At 40.8% G+C, this 20008-nt stretch overlaps 1 protein-coding gene and 1 long non-coding RNA gene across 8 annotated transcripts in view; one reads left to right on the top strand and one right to left on the bottom strand.

Moving 5' to 3' along the window:
- The window catches only part of LOC115340325, a 32102-nt gene extending 27401 nt beyond the window's left edge, over window positions 1-4701 (bottom strand). Inside the window, exon 1 of one of the 2 annotated variants that reach the window (XR_003923019.2) lies at window positions 4172-4701. This is a non-coding gene — a long non-coding RNA (uncharacterized LOC115340325). The remainder of the gene's footprint in view (window positions 1-4171) is intronic. The other variant, XR_003923018.2, reaches the window with a different exon arrangement.
- Window positions 1-20008, top strand: part of ZFHX4 (zinc finger homeobox 4) — a 158333-nt gene that overhangs the window by 3863 nt on the left and 134462 nt on the right. For 2 of the 6 annotated variants that reach the window (XM_030011805.2, XM_030011798.2), the window contains exon 1: window positions 2164-2433. The exons of 1 other annotated variant lie outside the window; for it this stretch is intronic. The gene's annotated coding sequence lies outside the window, so the exon portion shown is untranslated. Of the gene's footprint in view, window positions 1-2163; window positions 2434-4898; window positions 4982-9117; window positions 9163-15993; window positions 16017-20008 lie in introns of those variants that run through there. 3 more of the 6 variants (XM_030011800.2, XM_030011802.2, XM_030011803.2) reach the window with 3 other exon arrangements.

Genomic DNA, 20008 nt, shown 5'->3' with positions numbered 1-20008 from the left:
CTGGTGCAATGCTTAGGTGAGGTTTGAAAAAGGAATAAAGTTGCTCTTACGAACCCTCAAGTGCCCCCGACTTTTCCTTAAGTTCGAGTCTTGGAGATTTTCCTGAAGTTTGAAGTAAGGTTTCTCTGGATTGGGGTAGGGCTCCTTCTATGTTCCCCTCTTTATTGGCAGGCTCCGATTTTTGGAATAGCCGTACTTTCAGGCTGGCGATTTTTATATTTGTCTTTTTTTTTCCCTCCCCTTTCCAAAGACCTTTCCCCCCCCCCCCCCCTCCAAAACTATCAGGACCTTCACTCTGACCTTAAACATCTGCTTTTAGCAACTCGGTTCCCTGACACTGGCCTGTGCTTCCTTAAGGGCAGCCTTAATTCATCATCAGGTGGGGATTTTCCTATTAGCGTTAGTTCCAGTACTTGCAAAACATTCTCCTGGAGTAGAAGGTTTAGGGCCCAGAGAGGTGCCTATTTCTGCCATCCAGGTTTTTGCTGGTTTGTTGTTGTGTGTGCGTGCTTTTAATGGAAGGTTGTGATAAAACCTTCCTGCTGGTTTTGGTGGTTAAGGCCTAAGACAAGGTTTTGACGTGTATCGCAGGAATCACAAACTTCAAAGGCATGTCAGCTCTAAGGTTATGGTTCACCTGCACGGGGTCCTTGGTACTGTAAATATCTCTTGCATGTACCTGTGACTTAGTGACCATTTCTGGTCTACCCGTTTCTGGAATAGCATTATCAAAAATCTGCACGTGTTCCTGCAGTGTATTTGGATGCTCTTTGAATAGTCATGTTTTTATCTTCAGTAGGGGGTATTTTAAAGTATGTCTTTTCCTAGTTTTAGTTAATTATCTTTTAATGAAAGTGTCAGTCATATTCACATCTGCAGTATTAGGTTAAGATAATTAGATTTTCAAATGAGAAGCAATCTTCTTAAATCCCACACAGGAAAATATTTGTAGAAGATTCCGATTTATAATGACATCTGTACATTTTACCCTAGTTTTCATCATAATAATCCCCCCCCCTCCCTGAATGAAATGTGTCTTGTAAAATATAGTAGATAAAATATTAATAAAATATCAATACTTGGAGGGAAAGTGGAAGATGATGCATGTATATGCATGAAACCTGTATTGTATGCAAAAAGACTCTTTCCCTGGGCTGATATTTACTTCATTTTGATAAGGCTGTTTACAGTTGATATTGTATATTCTGGAAGGCTTTGCTTTTTACTTTGTTGGTATCTCCAAGCAATTACATGGCAGCCACCAAATAAAGTGTGTTATGTTTTGTGTGACCGTGTGTATGCGGAGTGTATGTGCATATGTGTAAATACGATGTAGGATGTGAGTGCGCGCATGTGTGTATGTGTAAATAAATCCATCTTTATCTCCATATGGGCAGTTATTTCCTGTCTTAGATGTATTATCTTTCCTTTTACAGAGGTGTCGTACATTCATTATCCCATTGCAAACATATATTTTTCATTAAATCCCCATTAAAAGAGAGAAAAGGGAAGAGAAAGACAGACAGACAGGCAGACAGACAGAAAGAAAAATCTCCCTGATGGAATAATTAATTTGGACCCGTTTCTTTTAAGTTCCCGAACAGTTAAAAGAGAAAGTCTGCCGGCCCCCCCCCCCCCCCCCCGCTTCTTTCTTTTTTTTTTTTCCTTTTTTTTTTTTTAATTTTCCCTAGCCATCTACTCTGTGTGCCTGTGCGTGTGTGTCTGTGTTACTAATGAAGTTTGCAGACTTGTGTTTGTATCCACGAGCTCTTTTCTGCTGCCCCTTCTTCTCTGGGCTGAGCTCTGTGTGGCTCCCGCAGCCCCGGCGAGCCCCCGGCCGGCAGCCGCGGCAGCTCCGGCTTCCCCGGCTCCGGGGCTGCGCGTCATTTGCAGCCCGGAGAATGTTGATCACCTCACTAATTACACCTCTCCCTCTCCTCTTCGCTCTCCTCTCCCTCTCCCTCTCTCTCCCTCTCTCTCGCTCTCTCTCCCTCTCTCTCCTCTCTCTCTCTCTCTCTCTCTCTCTCTCTCATTCCCAGAGTGCATATCGGGAATAGACACACAAAGACATGCGCACTCAACTTAATCAGCCATTTTTTTAAACAGGGCTAAAACGATAATAATTAGCAGAATAAAGACATATCGGATTTTCATTTCCTTTCCTCCTTTTCCCAACCCCTTCACAACCAAACAGCGAGACCGCGGTCGGCACATGCTTTAACAACTCCCGGACCCCAAAGGACCGCTCCATGCCCCCCACTTCTTGCTCAATCATTTTTATTTTCACCCAATAAAGTTGGAGGATTATTTTTTTTTATTATTTTTTTAATGAACCTTCTCTCGTTTACTTGGATGTGATCAGCTGTTAAGTAAATAAAGCAAAACAAAAAAAAGAGGCGAAGATCCAGTAGGAACTGCAAGGGGAAATGGAAAGTAAGTTTTTTCTTTAACTTTTATTGAGTAGTTTGTGTTAAATTTAGGTCGAGTATCGATTATCTTTCCAGGCTGATCTTGCACAATCTTTGATATTTCGCTCTCGCTCTCTCTCTCTCTCCCCCTCTCTCTGTGCCTCTTTCTCTCTCTCTCACATACACACACACACTCACATCCCCAGATCCCATGTATCTCTCCCCTCTCTCTCTCCCCCCTTTTTCTGCCTGTTTCCCCATTTTTAGGTACAGTATTTGCTCTCATTTGGGAAAGAGGGGCTGCTTTTTTTTCTCTCCCTTCTTTCTTTCTCTCTCTCCCTTCCTCTTTTATTCCGGGGGTTACGTTTTGTTTGTGTATTTTTTTTGTTTTGGTTTGGGGCTGTGGGTTTGTTTTTTTTCTCTTTCGGGCTGTAACTTTCGGATTAAGTGGAGGACCCTGCTCAGTTTGCAGAAGAGGTTCGGAGGGTGCCCCCCACTTTTTATTTCGCTCTTTTTTGGTAGGGAGCTCGGGGAGGGGGGGGAATACTGTCAGATTAGGAAAGACGTTACGGCTGTCAGAAGTCATCGCCTGCCAGCCCCTTCAGAGCTCGCACTCTTGTTTCGCAGCTCGGTCCCCCCAAAACTTTGAGGTGCTTTTTGAAGGCGCATTCCGCTCTCCCACCCTCCTTCCCTCCCCATCTCCACCCCCCTCGGCCTCCCAAACTTTCGTTTTCGGGCGGGGGGGGAGGATGCCAGCAGGGCAATGGGGACCCTGGCTGCGTGCGTTTGTACAGGAGGTGTGGGGTGCTTTTTCCCCTCTCCCCCCCCTCCCCTTTTATTTTGCAGGTAGGTTTCTCAGGAGCAGAGGCAGGGGTGGCTGTGCGAGTGTGTGTGCGAGTGTGTCTCTGTGTGTGTGTGCGTGTGCGCGCAAGAGGATCGCGCTGCTGGCTGCCGTCTCTGGCAGCAGGAGGAAGAGGAGCCCGTTAGGAGCGCGCCCTGCCTCTCTGTCAGTTTCGCCGCACGGCGCGGGGAGGCGACCCGACCCGACCCGACCCGACCCGACCCGACCCGACCCGGCCCGGCCCGGCCCGGCCCGGCGCGGAGCGGAGCGGCGCGGCCCCGCCGGCGGGGATGCGCGGCTGCCCGCGGGCAGCGGCTGCCGGCCGTGCGCCGCTGGAGCCCCCGGCATCCCCGCCGCGCCGTGCCAAGCCGAGCCGCGCCGCGCCGCTCCGCGCCGCAGGAAAGACTCCTGGCGGGCAGGGTCGGGGGCTACTTCTTTCAGAGCAGCGTTTCTGAGATTTTTGAAAAGGCGGGGGGGTTGGGGGGCGGTTGTTTTGCGGGACAGGCGTCTGTTTTTTTTTTTTTTTTTAAACCGAGGACTAAGGTCTTTAAAAAAAAAAACAAACAAACAAAAACCACAAAAAAACCCCAGCCAACCGAAAAAAAAAAAAAAGAAAAAGCTCATAAACAGAGAGAAGGCAGTTCGGTTCCTGCTCTGTCTAACTGCTCGTGCCAGAATCAAGTGCATCCCTTCCCATCACGGCGGCTAATGGCAGACGCGTCCCTGCTTCCCCCTCTCGCCTTACATGAAATTTCCTGCAAAAATGCTAATAAACTTTCCCCCCATCCGATGCCAACTTACGGTGGTTCCCCTCCACTCCTCCCCTCCTGCATCTTCTTCTTCCCCCCCCCCCCCCCCCCCCCCCCCCAGCCTCCCCAGCAGCGGCAGCAGAAAATGCACGGGTTGGTATTTCTTTTGTTACCTGCGAGCCGGGCGGCCGGGGGTCTCTCCTCGGCTGCTTAGGGCACTGGGTCCAACCGAGAGAGGAGCCACATCAGTCGGGTTCAGCCTGTTTCACCTCAGCGCCGTCCCGAGGAGGCTTTAGCCACCATTCAATAACACACCCTCCTCCTCCTCTTCCTCCTTAGGTACCAAGGCAGAGATCGCAAACATAACACCCCCCTCCCCACCAAAAAAAAAAAAAAAAAAAAAAAAAAAAAAAAAAAAAAAAAGCCCAACCGAAAGACAACTTGCCAGGCTGAAGATGGTGGATTTACATTAAGCCAGACACAGGCAGGTTCACTCAGGAAGTCTGACCATCCCGTTTTCTGACAGTTGCATTTCCTCGGCTCCATTCCGTCCTCCTCTTTTTTTTTTTTTTTTTTTTTTTAAATTTTCTCTTTATTAGCCTTGTTCCGTTTTTAATCAAGGATTATGTAGTTGGCAGGAGGAGAGCGAGAAAGAGAGTGGAAGGAGAGGGCTCGCGTGCTTTTGGGGTGGTTGCTGTGAGGGTGTTTTTTTTGATGGTGGTTTTTTTTTTTTTTTTTCAATTGTGTTTCCCCTGGATTTGCAGTGGCTCGATCCTTAGGAGCGGTGGTGGAGTGTTTAAAAAGATCATATGTAGCATTATATTTTTAGTTTGGTGGTGGATGGATGGAAGAGGTAGTGAGAAGCCTTTGCAGCCCTGCCTGTTGTTGGTTAGATTGAGGCAGAGACTTGGCTGCGATTGGGACGCGACTGTGACATGGGCATCGATCGCTTCCATTGAGAGCAATGCAAAAACACAGCCTGGGTATGTAACACTCTCAGTGCCATCAACACTTGTTTTACTTTATATTTACTGGCAAAACTGACAGAACGATCCGGAGTGCTTTTCTTTGAAATAAGGAATACAAACATTTGGATGGGAAGGTGCACAAAGAAGATTGTGGAAATAAACGGGGGGTTGAAGGTTGGGGGGTGTGTGTGTGGGGGAAGAGCCTTAATCATCGTTGCTCCACTTCCTATTCAACCGACTGTATTTAAGGAGTTTCTCTCTTTTCTCGACTGGGGGATCCTACTAAACTGGTTGAAATGAAAAAAATCAGACAATCAACCTTGAGGGAATATCTGCTAGTTTTCAGGGTTTGTGGTTTCAGCCGGTAGGAAGGCACACAAAATAAAAGATGGCTAGCCAGCTGTTTTAACCTCTTGCACCTGGCTCCAGAGCTGGGGCTCACCAGGATTATTCAGTTATTCGTGCTATCTGTGCTTGAATATTTATAGTGTACGATCTAGAGATCCACACAGTGCATTGTAGCATCTCTTTATCCTTTAGTCGTGGGCTTTTTGGACTTCGTCAACATAAACATGTATCCAATAGTTTTCATTTTTATGATAATGAACATAGAGGGTCAATGAAATATAGAGGGAAAAGTCGTAAATCTGCAAAAGTGAAACCTACCCAAGGAACAAAGAAAGGTCAGGTAAACCATCTGTGTAAGTCACAGCAATAGTACCTGCTGTTTGGTTTATGCAGTGATACTGCTTTATTATTCTCTAAAATGAAACTTATCCGCTAGATCAAGTTAAAACTAAAGGAAAGCTGGGGAGATGAGAAATGACATTGCGTGCATCTTTCAGAATAGGAAGGTGGTTGTGTTCCTCGGTTTTTGAATAGTTTAGGTTTATTTGTGAAGATGATGCACCAGCAAAGAACATATAAAGGGGGCCGAGAGAAATCACTGTTTAATATTGCAGAATTTACTGCTTCCATTCTGACCATGAGCCTAAATTTACACAATGAAATTTGATTATCTCTAATAACAATATTAGATCCTGCACTGGATGGATGAGAATTGAGGTGGTTTTGTTGATTGCAAGGGTTTAATGTTGCATTTCAGAATCTGATGTGGTTTAGCCTCCCTTCCATTAACTGGAAAACCCCTGAGGTTTTACAATTATTTCTTAAAGATAATACATTTAAGATTGCATTGGTAGGCTGAAGAAAAGTCATAAAGGCAAGAAGGGAAGCCCTTAATAACTCTTGAGATTCAGACATGTTCAGCAGTTAGATTGGCTCTGACTTCACCAAGGGTCGACAATGTGTCATTTCCATGAAGCCAAATTGCCCTCTGCCTATATGATATTAATGTGCAAATCAATATTTCAGGGATTAAATTTCCCTTCTTCATTTTTTATGGTTTCTACCTCAATAAGTCTCAAGTCTATTAGAAGAGGCTGGATGATTTAAAATCTTTCACTGCAGAATGGCTTGTCGTAGCCTTGTTTCACAGACCGTTTTTGGATTTTCGTTATAAAAGACTAAAGGCATTCCAAAGAAGTTGATAGTCAATATAGGGACATGCTCACTGTTGTAAAGCCCATGTTCGATTAAGAGCTAAAAAGGTATTGAAAATATAATATATATGTTTGTATAATATATATACATTCTACTGCTTTAAAAATATTGTGTTAATCACCTATTGATTTATTTCAAAATCAATTGAAGCTCCTTTCTTATTAGTGATTTGTTCAGCATTCTTCAGCCTTGTTGTTAATTTTCTTAAACAGCATGCATGAATTAATCTGCTGGTAGACTGTGTTTTGGGTTTTCTTTGAAGCATATTTAAAACCAGGCATTTTTACCTATTTAAGATAAGTGGTGTGAACAGTTTAGTATTGTGGGGAGAGCCAGGGCACTGTTTTCTGCACTTCGGACTCAGCATTGTTTTAATGAAGCTAAGGGGCGTTTTGTAAATATGTCATGATTTCTGCTCAGATGCTTATCAGCAATGTTTATTAAGAGTTTCTATTGAATATTCAGGATTGGTTAAAAATTAAAATGGAGCTATCTGATCTGGAAGGAAACAATACATGACAGAAAATTTAGGTCAAAATATGAGGTTGTGACTTTATCACATAATCTTGGGAAGGCCCTACTGTCTATCATTTAGTGTTGTTTTATAGTCTTACACCATCTGGACCAAGTTCCGCACAGCTGCATGAATTTCATATGTGATAGAACATTTTTTCCATTCAGTGTGAAATGTTCCTTCCTAAAAACGTACACCAGACTCGCTTAATTTAGTCTGCTAAAAGAAATGCACATGAAAAAGGACAAAAGGCTCTTTAATCTCTGCAAGCTGTTTGTTTTTCTTCAAGATTCCTGTCTGTTTGGGTTTGAAAAGTCATGTTTATTGAGCAGATGATTCTGAGGTGTGACATTAAAATAATATATGATTTTTGTGCTAGTTTCTGCTCTCCTAGTTAATTTGCAGAACTACTTTTTATGCCTGTCAAAACACAGAGTTAATCTATTCTTATTTACAATTAATCTCAATAAAATTAATCTTAACTATGCCTTAGTCAGTAGCTTAAAATATCTAATTATATTCAATTAACTGCTGTCATAGTAATTAACACTGCTTAATTGCCTCTGCATATATTTATGTAAAGCTCATTAGTTACTGCTTGCTCTTTTTTCCTTTTCTCATTCCCATTTTCGTGGCTCTGAGAGCACTGACGTAAAACCCAGTCTAGTTTTTGACAATTCGGGTCTTGAAGAACCTGTGATAATGGCAATACATGTGTTTGTAACCTGTTATGTTGGTAAATATTTGTGTTTTCATATGCAAAAAGGGTACCAGAGCTGGGTCTTTAAAGAACTTCCATTCCAGCTCCCCCGCCCCACACACCTTTCTCCTACCCCAAGACATACAAAAATGTTTTCTAGCCTTGTTGATAGAAATATGAGAAGCCAGGTTAAGCTTTGTGTTTATAAATGAAGAGCTTTTCTGCATCTGCCTTGGGGCTGTACCCAGAAGGCAGAGCTTTGCTGCTCCAAATTCATTCAAAGGGTTAAAGACTTGGCCAAGGTTCAAACTGAGAAGCGCCCAGGGAAAGTGCATGTGAATATGTACAAGTTTCATGTAATTAGTGCTTAATTATATTAACATATGCAAATTGTCAACTTAGGAGCTTGTTGAGCTGGCAAAGATCAGCCAGGCACAATTGCTGTATTGTTCTGAAACAATAATGGATTTCAAGTTGGATTGTGAAAACACATAACTAGCTATCTAATTTAACTCATACCATGGTGAAATTTCATTAGTCTCCATGGAGACTGGTTTAATTGTGCTGACTAATGTTCTGGGCTGCAGAATGTCCTAAAAAGAAAGCGTTGTTTGCCTAATCCACCTTACAATGACACTTGTTTGTACATGTTTCCCTTGTGTGAGAATTTGCATATGCAAATAAATAGTTTCTCTGCCCCATTTGTCATGGCTGTTCATTACCCATGAAGAGGACATTGTTACTAGGCTGTTACTGAGTCTCCCAAGACAGGATAGTGTCAACCAGTCCAGCCACATTCTTTCATAATTTGTTTCTGATTAATAGACCAGAGTGAGGCTCATTCTATTCAGGCCTCTGCAAAGGGAAGGTCAGTTCTGTCACTGAAAAGAGTTTCCGCAGCAACTGAAGTTTTTTCTCTCCCTCCCCCTCCCCCCTCTTGCTTTGGCTAAAATAATCATATTTAAAATAATGTATTCTTGCTCTAAGGAATACCTCCACTAATAATCTCTAGTTTCCTAAAGCAAAAGATAGGAAAATAAAGGAGATTCTGGTATTGGAATATTAATCCTGTTTTTGACAGAAAGGTAAACTGATATAATTGCTTTTCAGTCGAAGGAATGGGGGTTTATACAAGTGTGAAAGCATCGGAAAAGGATTAGCATTTTTTTGCATAATGAAAAGCTCTGTTGAATAGGGCACTGAATGGTTGACTGAATGACTGAGATGAAAGGAAGATGAAAATGCAGGCTCCTCTTTCTTTATGCCTATGTTCAGCTCTCCCTAAAGTTATGTTTGTCCAAGACTTGAGAAAACAAGCAGAAGCTCAGATTTTAGCAACTTGCTAAGATGCCCCGAGTTTCCATCCTCATGTGAAGTAATATGTAGGAGAGTAGTGCAGCGAGAGGATGAGAAACACAGGTTTGTGCAGAGGGGAGCTCCAGGAACATGACAGGCAAACCAAATATTGACTATTGGGCATCGAGGATTCCCAGCACTTTGCTTGGGGGAAAGAAAGAGGGAGGAGGGGGGGTGGCAGGGAGGGAAGGAGCTATTTTAGAAGTTGCCAATGGAAATTATGCATCAACGCATAATAATCTAATAAAGTTTGGTATTCAAGGAAGCAGGGTTTAGTCAATATCTGTTTTAATTATTAAACTACTTCTCTTTTGGAAAAAGTTATGAATTCTGACTCAGTGCTAAGTGTTTAAGTGGTACAGGAGCCTTGCTGGGGAAAAAATGACTCTCTTCGTTCGGCTTTGAAAACAGAGAAAGCTTACCGAAATGGAAATTGATGCACACACATAAGGAGCGGGGTTTTCGGCGTGACTGCATCAGCCTACTCAGGTGGTTTAAAACAGTGGGATTCCAGTAGATTCAGGTGGCAAGAAGGGCCCCGGCTTCCTCCTGCCATCAGTGTAGCCCCCACTGACTGCAGCTGGAGCAGGATCAGGCCCCCAGACGGGGCTGCAACTGGTTAGCTGTTGACAATGTGATCAGTGCTTCTAATTATGTTCTCTCAACAGTAATTAGGGCAGTTAAAATACCATAAGTGTTGAGCCACTTTTGAAAGTGGGAAGTGGTTCTTTTGTACGTATGTAAATCAAATGCAGTGTGAATAATTATTTGTATGTATGCATATTAAATAGGAGCTCTTTTTTTCAGGTCAACATAATTACCGAGTTAGAGCTACTGTGGAAAACTGTTGGTAGTTAGACTACATATTAACTTGTTTGGGGGAATTTTTTTAGTTTGTAGAACATTTATTTGTACATGCTTCTTAGTTCAGTATTGGGCTTGATCTGAGAATATTTAAACAGTTAGAGATACCTCTAAGAAATCAGGATTATTTAGGGATAACTGAAGTAAAACTGTAAATGCAGAAAGTGCTTGGTAAAAATAAAGTCACAAAAATTCTCTTTTAAGATGAAGTTAAAGACCGTCTATGGAGTTTGAGAATGTTTTACTGCTAACTTTATGAAATTCCTTAAAACTTCTCTTAAAGGAACATGCTTAGGGGATATTCTTTCATTCTGGGAACAGCTTATTAGTGTATTTCCATAAGAAAAATGTGTTAATTTAAAAAATAAATTCATTTATATTTTAAAATATTGTTAACCAAGCACCATGTGTTGTCTCTGGCAAAGTTCCAGCCACTGTAGAACTGGATAACACATGGTTAATAATAACTTATGTGATGTCTGCATTCTTACTGAATGGGCAGAAACCCGGCACACTGAGATACTGGGATTCAAGAATTTAAAGAATAAGATGTAGCGCAGAATATGTTTCTGTGAACAGATAGAAGAAACTAAAAGACAGGTATAGGTTGCTTTTACCTAGTAGGTAAAACAAACCTAGTAGGTTCTGTTTGGTTGTTGTTGAGATTTGTTGTTGGTTTTGAAAGGGGTAATAAACACATTTATTGATAGCAGGGTTCAGCAGACTTGTAGAGATAAACTTGTTTTACATAAATAAGGGCAGCAGGCTTAGTGTTTAATACATATTACTCTATTCCTTTTTTAATAGTCACTCTTTAGCACTTTTATACCAGTATTTTCATTATTACTGCAGCTTTTGCTGAGTTCCAAACTAAGCCAGAAAAGTTTGTACCAGCCTGAAATATGGCAGTCTTGTTGAGGAATGACTTTTTCTGCTTAAAATATTCTGAGGGATGGTTTAACTAAGTTATATGATCAAAATAAAAGTTTGCCATATCAAGATGCTCTTTTATATGTTCATGTTACTTGGAACCAGCTTTCTATTAAAAAAAAAAAGAGAGAGAGAGAGAGATTTAGAAGGTAATTTGTCTAAATTATATTTTATTTGCTTTTGGTACTTTTGAGAACAATTTTAAAGATGCCCAGAAACTGGGATCTCTTTACAGACAAATTTAGCGGACTTTTAGCACTCACAGTGATCTGGTAGGCTGTACCAGCTCCTAAGAAGGTGTTATAGTCCTTCAGGTCAATAGTTCACAAACTAAAGGCTGTATATACATGATAGACCATGGTGACTCTGAAAACAAACATTTACCATATAGGCTGCAGAACAAGTGATGCACACACTAGATGTACATCTAAAACTGTATTTAAATGGACAAGCATTCTGCTTCTGAAACAAAGAAATTCTTACAAAATGCCTGTGTTGACGTGAGCCTAGGACATGTAAACCCAAAAGAACCAGATTCTTCCGATTCACCCCAGACTAAATTAACAATAATTCCCCTGAAATCAGAGGAGTAATACGGGTGTAAAACTGGCAAGACATACAGTCTTGATATTAGCAGGAAAAGAATCAGGCCTTTAGTTAACCAGTTGACAATAATCCCACAAAATCAAATTTAAGAGGTTTCGTGTCCTCTTTTTGCGCTACCATTTCCATTTTTAAGGATGATGTGCTTGGTGCAGAAGGCACCAGAGGGTCTGTAAGAAAGAAAGAGGTTTTCCAGAGAGGCTGATGGGGGGCAATTCTGTTCCTTTTACCAGGTAATAGCAGAGCTGAGGCTCTGGGAGCGGCAGCTGCTAAAGGCTTGCTCCTCCCTGTTTTGACACTGAGGCTGCCTTATAAATTCACCTAATCTGAGATGACAAGGCACCTGTCACTGGTAGTGCTCCAGTGTTTGGGGAACTGATGGAAACCTGAAGTAATCCCAGTTATTTCCACACGTGTTCTGGAAGATGGTAGTGTAACGGATCAGAATAATCTCTTTTTGAAGAATAACAAAAACATAACTTTCTTCTTTCCCTTCACTTGTTGGGGAGGATCCTTTGATTTTTGGTATTTGGAGGGTGAGAGCTTTTGTAAGAAGAGAGGGGAAAAAAATCCTTGGATTTGCCAAGTGTTACATGGCGGTTTCAAATGCAGGTGGTTTTCCTGTGTGAGAAGCCATGGCTGTCCACCTTCAAATAAGAGTTTCTCCTTGTTTAATACCTAATATTTCGCGTGCCTTCCCCACTCCAGAAAACGAGGTTCTGAGTGAAAAGTAGCTCCTTAAACAGGGAACTTATTCCTGTAGGTTTCACTCTGGTCCTTTTATGTTTTTGTTTTTGTTTTTTTTTAATATTGAAATATGGTTATTGATTTTGTTTACAGCACTGAGGGTTTAAATTAAAGAAAATGTAACATTTCTAAAATAAATTATTTAGCTATATGGCAAATGTGACCCCTCAGTCCCTCAGTTCCTTTGAGTTTTATGAGCTGCTCACCAAAAAAATCACTTTCTTTGCCATTGCAGTGCAGCCATCTCTGGGGTGGGAAGTGTCACCCTGTGCACAACCATGAGCCACTCTGCTGCAGCACAGCAATGTGCTTCGGGACTTTTTCCGGCAGGAGCAACCAATTGCTGTAGGGAGGCAAAATATGATTTCTCACTGGGTCGTCAGCCAGTGCACTGGGACAGGCATTTCAGCTTCAGTGAAAAGCATCACTGGAGTTTTAAGTCCCACCTGCTCCAGCCCGTGAATTTCTCTTGCGCTTGATGGGTGGTTTCCCCAGCGCTGCTGCAGTTTCCAGTTTTGACCGAGGGCCTCTTCTGAAGTCCAGCGCCGCCTGATTGATTTCCCCAGGTTTGGATCAGGCCCTTGCAAAGAAGAGTGTCATCTACTGAAGGCACCGGCCGCAATTCAAGCAGCGGCGGGTCAGGGCTGCCGGGCGGCCGCTGCCTGGCCCCGGCCCCAGCCCCGGCCCCGGCCCTGCGGCGGGCAGCACTGGCTGAAATCACAGGGCAGAGCGGTGCGGTCACAACTTTTTTTTTCCCCGAGTGGGTGGAAAGGCAACAGGAGACAATGGAGTCAAAAAATGTTAGTATTTAAATATAGCAGAAACTGGGAGCCTGACAATAACCCAGCTACTACAGAGTCAATTCAGCCATCTGGAGATTGTGACACGTCCAAAAAGGGGGTGTGGGAGGGGGGGAGACCTTAAAAATGAAGGATTTCATTCCATGTTGAACTGTATTCTCCATGCAGGCTGCTGCTTTAATGTGGAACAGCATAGGTCTCTGAGTGGTTTTGTGCATCAAAGACGTACATACTGAAACACCTAGTGTCTCGCCACAATTGGATGTTATTCTTTCTGGACCGGAGTTGTTTCGGCCGGCACTGAGTTTACTGGTTGATATCAGTTTGTTTTTCAATGTTATCATTATTTAAAAATAGATTTTGAGGCTGTTTGAATTTTTTAAATACATACAATGGCAGTGATTTATAAACATTCCTGGTTTCAGCTGTAGCTGTACAGAAGGGTTGAATCTGGTCTCAGCATATTTTTTACATTATTTTAATAATTGGAGGGAAATATATTAGAAATCTTTTAGGTTCATTTAAAAATCTATGCAATTTAAACAAACGCTGAATTGTGTAATGGTTTGTCTGGGAATTACTCAGGCTGCACAGTGTAATAATATTTTATTAGCTGTCATTTGTTTTCTAGGAAGAAAATGGTGATTTTTATGTTGTGTGTTACGTGAAAACTTGGCACTGAAATGGGACAGTCCCTGAATGTGAATTTCTAAAAAGGTGGGACAGTAGTTGCCCAAAAGGTGAAGACTTGAGAAAAATTGGGGTGGGTCATTTCTTTCCTGAAATGAAGCAGGGTACAGATTAGGAGCCATTAAGGTTTGCCAGGAGTTGCTGGTCATAGAAGCCTGTTTAAGTGCTCACTGTCAACAAGGAAATCATGGGCAGCACTTAAAGTGGCTCACCTCTGATTTATTCATAAACCTCACACGAGCACTTGGCTTTGTTCTTGCTCTGGTAAGGGGGAACTGATGCCAATAAGAACAGGAATAAAGAGCTTCTTGCATGGTCCAAAAGTGAATAGCACTTTATCTCAAAGCATGACCTCCATTCCCAAGATCTGTTGTGTTACAGTTGACTCCGCTAGATGTGTATTCTCAGATGAATTGCTAGAAGAGGTTACAACAAATATATACTTTGTAAGCCCTCTAGATGTAACAAGAACTGTGTAACTGGAACTTAGGTTCTAACTTGACAGAAAGGTTGTGGTATTCGTAGTGAACTGAGAGATTTCCGTTTCAGACAGCGCTTTATGTTGGTGTTTTTAATGTGAGTCAGAAAACAGTATGATTATGTGGCTGCGATTCAAGCAAAAAAATTATATTCTTTAAGGGATTCATTTGAGAAACGTATTTTGATAAAAGCAGACACACAGAAATGTGAAGTAGTTCAGAGACCAAAAAGAAAAAAAAGAAAAGAAAAAAGTTGACTTTGTTTTTAAGGCATATTTGATTGCTGCTGCTTTATTTTTGTTTCTCTAAAAAAGGCAAAGTAGTGCTCGCAGTCCGTGATGGGGGAAGGGACCTTTCGAAGACGGTCAACTGCCATGTTTGCACTGGGGCAGAGGTTGAGTACAGTTACTTAAATCCCCAGAGAAACATTTAGTTAACGCTAGTCTCTTTCTGATCCCGTCTGAGTCTGGTTTGCTTTTCTGCTTTTTAATGAAGTTTGTTTGTTGCTATGTTTAGGTTATGTTTTTAAACTGACTTGCATTTTCACAACAGATTTGACCAAAAGAGTCATAATGGAAGACAGTGATGAGAGTTAATGATACGTCTTTGATAAAGCAGTCCTCGTGTGCAATCTGATCACAGCCATCAGCTCATTTGTCATGGCTGAAGTGAAAATGTCAGGACCAATGAGTGTATCAGTGCTGAAGGGGGCGAAAGGGCTTTTGGAGACACTTTTGTGCTGGGAGTGGGCCATAGCTTAGATGCAGCTCTAGGGAAATACTGGGATTAGCCAACTCTGTGCACAAATCCCTAGCATAACAGAATTAGTTGGGAAAATGAGGTTTGTTAGGGAAAAAAAATCTGTAGAACTGCTCCAGGCTGCAGCCCAGGAACTATGCAAAACAGTAAGGCATTTTATTAAAATAATTTTAGCAACGTGAATGTACACACATTCCAACAAAAATCACAATTGGTAGCCAACATTATAACAAAACCCTCTTAATGCTTTTTGCATATGTACGTGGGTTTGCTTCTAAAAAAAAAAAGTGCATTTAAAATAAACACAGTCTTCACAATCTTAAAAGAAGGTTTTCTGAATTTGACACAGTGGAAATTAATATAACATATTTAAATACGAACTGATGTTGATGATCTTTTTGCATGGGTTAGTTCAAATAAAAGATAAGGGCAGTCTCCCTGCTGTAGACACTCCTTTACTCAAGAGGCGTAATTCATACTATAGGGACATATTGATTGCCAAACTGGGACTCTGGTATGGCTAGCCTCTTCTCTCTTTGACTGGTCTGTACAATATGTTTCTGAAGAATATCACAGTAGGCAGATGTAGGATAACCTATTGTATATGCCTGCCTTGACATGATCGCAAATGCAAATTTTTTAGACCTCTGAAGAGCAAGGTTTAATATCCCTTACAATTTTTTTTTTGTTGTTCACATTCATTAGAATAACTCTGAATACTTTTGGCAGCCAGTTTCCATTCTGTTTTTTAACCTTGGTAAATTCATTATCTTAATGGTATCCTGCAGCAAGGAGTCCTACTGTCTAACTCCTTTGCCCCTCTCATCATCAGGTTTTAATTTGTTGAGCTTAGCTTTCTTGGAAACCCGCTACTTGCCTTTTGGTAAGCCTCGTCTTGCTTCCTGTTACACGCCTAGGAAGAGCAGGGTGCTTTTGCCGCTACGTTGTCCATAAAAATGCTGAAGAAATCTTGATTTCTTTGAGGTGGGGATCCTACTTGCCAGACATATTCAGCTGCTGTGGAACTGCCTAGGTGTTTAACCAGGTAATCCCATTACCTGCACTATGCCAGCCCAAGAGGAATGAGCGGGAGTGAGTTATTCCATGTCCAGTGCATGGAGCGGTTACTGAGGAATTATCTGAATACTAGACGTGTGTAGATAATTGTCTGTCTGGCTACACCAGTTAATAACGGCTATTTGCCTGTGGAAGGGATATTTACTTGTTTTGCTCCCGTGTGTTTGATATTGCAGAATTGGGGGTGTTTTAACTTCACAGATCTGTGCCGAGGGGGTTCAGCAGACTGTCAGCACTGGGCTGAGAGCAGTTTTTCCTATGTTTGATGTTGCTATTAGAGGTGCTGCCTCAAGTTTATCATCTTTCCTTTGGATTTAATGGAAGGCTGAGGAGAAAATTAAGTTTGGTATCGGCTCCATTGTATCACTGATCTGGTAGCTGCCACCATTATGCAAGGCCTTCGAAACAGAGCAGCGTGGCAGAGGACAGCACCGGCCCTCGCTGTGCTCTGGGTTATTAGTGTGTCTGTGCTGCTACCGTGCGCTGCACGGTGTTCGGCCGTGGTGGAAAGCTCTCGCTTCCTTTTTCTTTCCCAAAACTTGGGCAGAAGTTTGGGAGCAGGCAGAACTAGTACGTATGCTGATCGGAGTGGGTGGAGAGCAGGGGACGTGTGGCAGAGCCTTAGGCTGTGGCTCAGATACCAGGTAATCGCCTCTGGTAAGCCTAGGCTTCCTCGCAGCGGGCTTGGAGCTAGCATGTGAAACTACCTTTTGTGGTCACGGGCTTCAGGCCCGTGGTCCTTCTGGGCCTTCTCGTGCTATGAACGTGGCCACAGGGACTAAAGATACCAGGTAACCTCGAGTCTGGCATAGAAACATGTAATAAAGCTGCAGCTACTAGCCTTTAAACCCCAAACACTTCTCTGTTTATGCGTGTCAGTGTGAGTGGCAGCAGCAAAGTAATTTATTTAATCTAACTAGTACTTATCTTTGTTAGGAGTCGTCTGCAGATTTCTTCCATTTCATGTACGGTGAATTGTCCTCTTTCAGATAATGTGCTTGTACAACCTTTTTTTTTTTTTTTTTTTTTTTTTGTTTAATTCTATTGATTTACAGTATTGAAGTGAAATATCTGATACCTGTTTCCTGCACTTTGACTGTACGTAGTCAAAGAAGCTGATGAAATTCTTCCCTCCCTTCCACAAGCCCTTTAGCTGTTTTAAATGTATAATTATCATTGCATGTCATTTGATAGCTGCACTAATTGCTGCCAACCATTGTCTGTTTGCACTTAATGCTGAAACCTGATCAACATCCTGCTTTGGTTGATGTTTGGTGGTAAACTTTAATTAACTCTTATTGCATTGAAGAAGAGCTCAGTCTCTGTGCTAACTAATCATTTACCTTCATTATGTCCTGACAGCTCCACTTGTTCCTGGTACTAATAGATACACCAGTCAGTAAATAAACCTGCAAACCTTCATGCCTTGAAGTTGTTCCACATTGATATTTTGTTGCTTAAAGTATAATGGCGTAAAGATAATTATTTCAGTTAGTTTTGTATCTCTGCTTTTCCAGACACCAATCTCAAATTGCCTTTTTCATGCCAGACAATATCATTTTAATAGTAACTGTAGATTTAAGATAACATTATTCCTTCAGCATGGTTCCTATATACATGCATCTTTTGAATCAATGCAATTAAGCTTGTCTCCTGTTGGAATTCTTGTAATTATTTTTCCTGAAATACTTTTCCTGTAATGATATTGAAGTTAAAGTAATCAGGTTACTGGCAAATCATGTAAAATTCAACTCAAAATTGCTGGCTGCTTGATTTTAATTTGTCTGACATCAAGTTTGTTTGAAAAGGGATAATATGTGGTTAAACCAAGGAGCTTATAATTATGGTTGACATTTGTTTGTTTATAATGAAATCTAATTAAAGTTCATACATTTTAAAACACAAAAGTTAATTACTGAATTGCTCACTTCACTTATGCACAGCAGTCAAATTAACTTGCAGAGCAAAAAAATGACAAAAGACTATGCATAATAAAAACAAAATGCCCAGCTGATCTTGGCAATACGAAACAAATTTGCCATGATAATATTCTAGAAAAAACAAATGGTTTATTAATAACTAAACTGTTTAAAAAACGTCCTGTATTTTCACTGACCAGGCTGATTTTAATACAGAGTAATATTTAAATGTTTAATATGATTTACAATACCCACAGCTTTTTTTTTTTTTTCAGATGCATAATTGGAATAGCCTTGCACTCTTGTAAATGTGCTCAAAAGCATGATTCTTTATTTTTTGTTTTCATCAGGACTCTTTCTGAAGTCATCTGGAGTTGTAGTATCTCCCCGAGAACTGGAATGTTTGGTTGACTACCTGCCTTGTGATAACTTTTAGAAAGATAATTGCAGCATTTTTAGCATGCAAGAAAATCAGTATTAGGCAAACAAAAAAGTACTGTAACATTTATTTCACAGTTGGTTTTGAAACAACAAAGAGGTTAGGTGAATATCGTAGAGCCACTTTGACTCCCTAGTCATTATTTGTTAGTTTTGCAATTCAGTCTTACCTTCTGAATGTGCTGACAGAGGACACATCCAGACTTCAGTAAAATCACAAAGTTTGTGATAATTCACACTTTGAAAGATTATACTACTCTATTTTATGTCATTAAAGTATTTTTAGTATACTTACTTATGTTAATATTACATTTTTCTTAAATTAGGCCTAAGTTTAATGAAGCAAAACCCTACATTTCTGTAATTTTTTTCTTAAAAGCTGTGAATGCAAACTATCTCTTCCATAGTGCCTGAGAACAGGTGACAGATCCAGGCAGTGTGATTTTACGTGAAGACAATTAGGATTAATTTTCTAGCTGCTTCTATTTAATTTAGTTCCATGTGAGTTTAAAACAACATCTAATGTAAACTAACTTTGGTCAGAGTTAAAGAGATTAAACAGTGAAAGCTTTACAGATTGGGAGTATTGGCATATGAATAAACACAGTAAATATGATTTATTAATTCCTAAAATTATTGATGCAGAGAGTTTCTTTAAAGGAAAAAGGAATATGGATTCAATAGCTAAGCTTTATATTTAGCAGGATTATTAACTTGAACTTCCAAATTTAATAGGGATTTTGGGGGTGAAAAGGGAAAGCATGGGGGCTCTTTTCATTAGTGGCATGCTTGTAAAATTGAGTGTAATTTACATAACCTTTCATAGTGTATATTGTGTGTGTTATAATACAGGATCTGATTGATTTGTAGATTAATATTTATTTAGTAAAAGAAAATCAAAGGGATTAAGCAGTCATCATTTTAAATCTAATCCTACTTTGCATAGATGAGACAAAGGGAGGTGATTAATGCTCTAATGTTCACTGGGTTACTGTCATTCAGATGCACCTTTCTCCAAAAAGAAAGGGGAAAAGTTGGTGCCTCCTCCTAGTACTGGCAAACAAGAGTTTTCTAGCAATACTTTAAATGATTAGGCCATTCTTTGTCACTAATGAAGTAATCACTACAGAACCTCAGTGCCAGGTGGAGTAGTAGAAATATGGTATGAAAGTGAGAATTAGAAGGATAATTACAGTTCATGTTCTTGTCTCACACCAATGTGAGCTATTAATGTTCACTTAGAACAACTAGGTGCAAACTAGGGTGGCTGGAAAAAAAAGAAGCCAAATTTGTTTGCAGAGGTAGCCTAAGGAATAGGCCTATCTTGCATAATGTTTACAACATTTTCCTAAAACAACAAACAACAACAACAAAAGAAACATATTGCACAGTAGCTTTGTCAAGATGAGATTGCTGATCTTGCTTTTAAAAGGAGAACAGCTGCAGTGGTTTCATTAAAGCTGTGGAAAGAAGACAGGAGAGTAATGCAACAGTTCTTCACCATTACAATTAAATTAAAAATTCCAAAGCCTATAATAGCGTTATGGCCATTGTGTACACTTTCCCGTTGCTCCTCAGGATAGAAAACAAAGACATGACTCCT

This window comes from Aquila chrysaetos, chromosome 4 (assembly GCF_900496995.4).
Source record: "Aquila chrysaetos chrysaetos chromosome 4, bAquChr1.4, whole genome shotgun sequence".
In the NCBI taxonomy this organism is placed as follows: domain Eukaryota; kingdom Metazoa; phylum Chordata; class Aves; order Accipitriformes; family Accipitridae; genus Aquila; species Aquila chrysaetos.
This window is presented reverse-complemented; position numbering and strand designations above follow the sequence as displayed.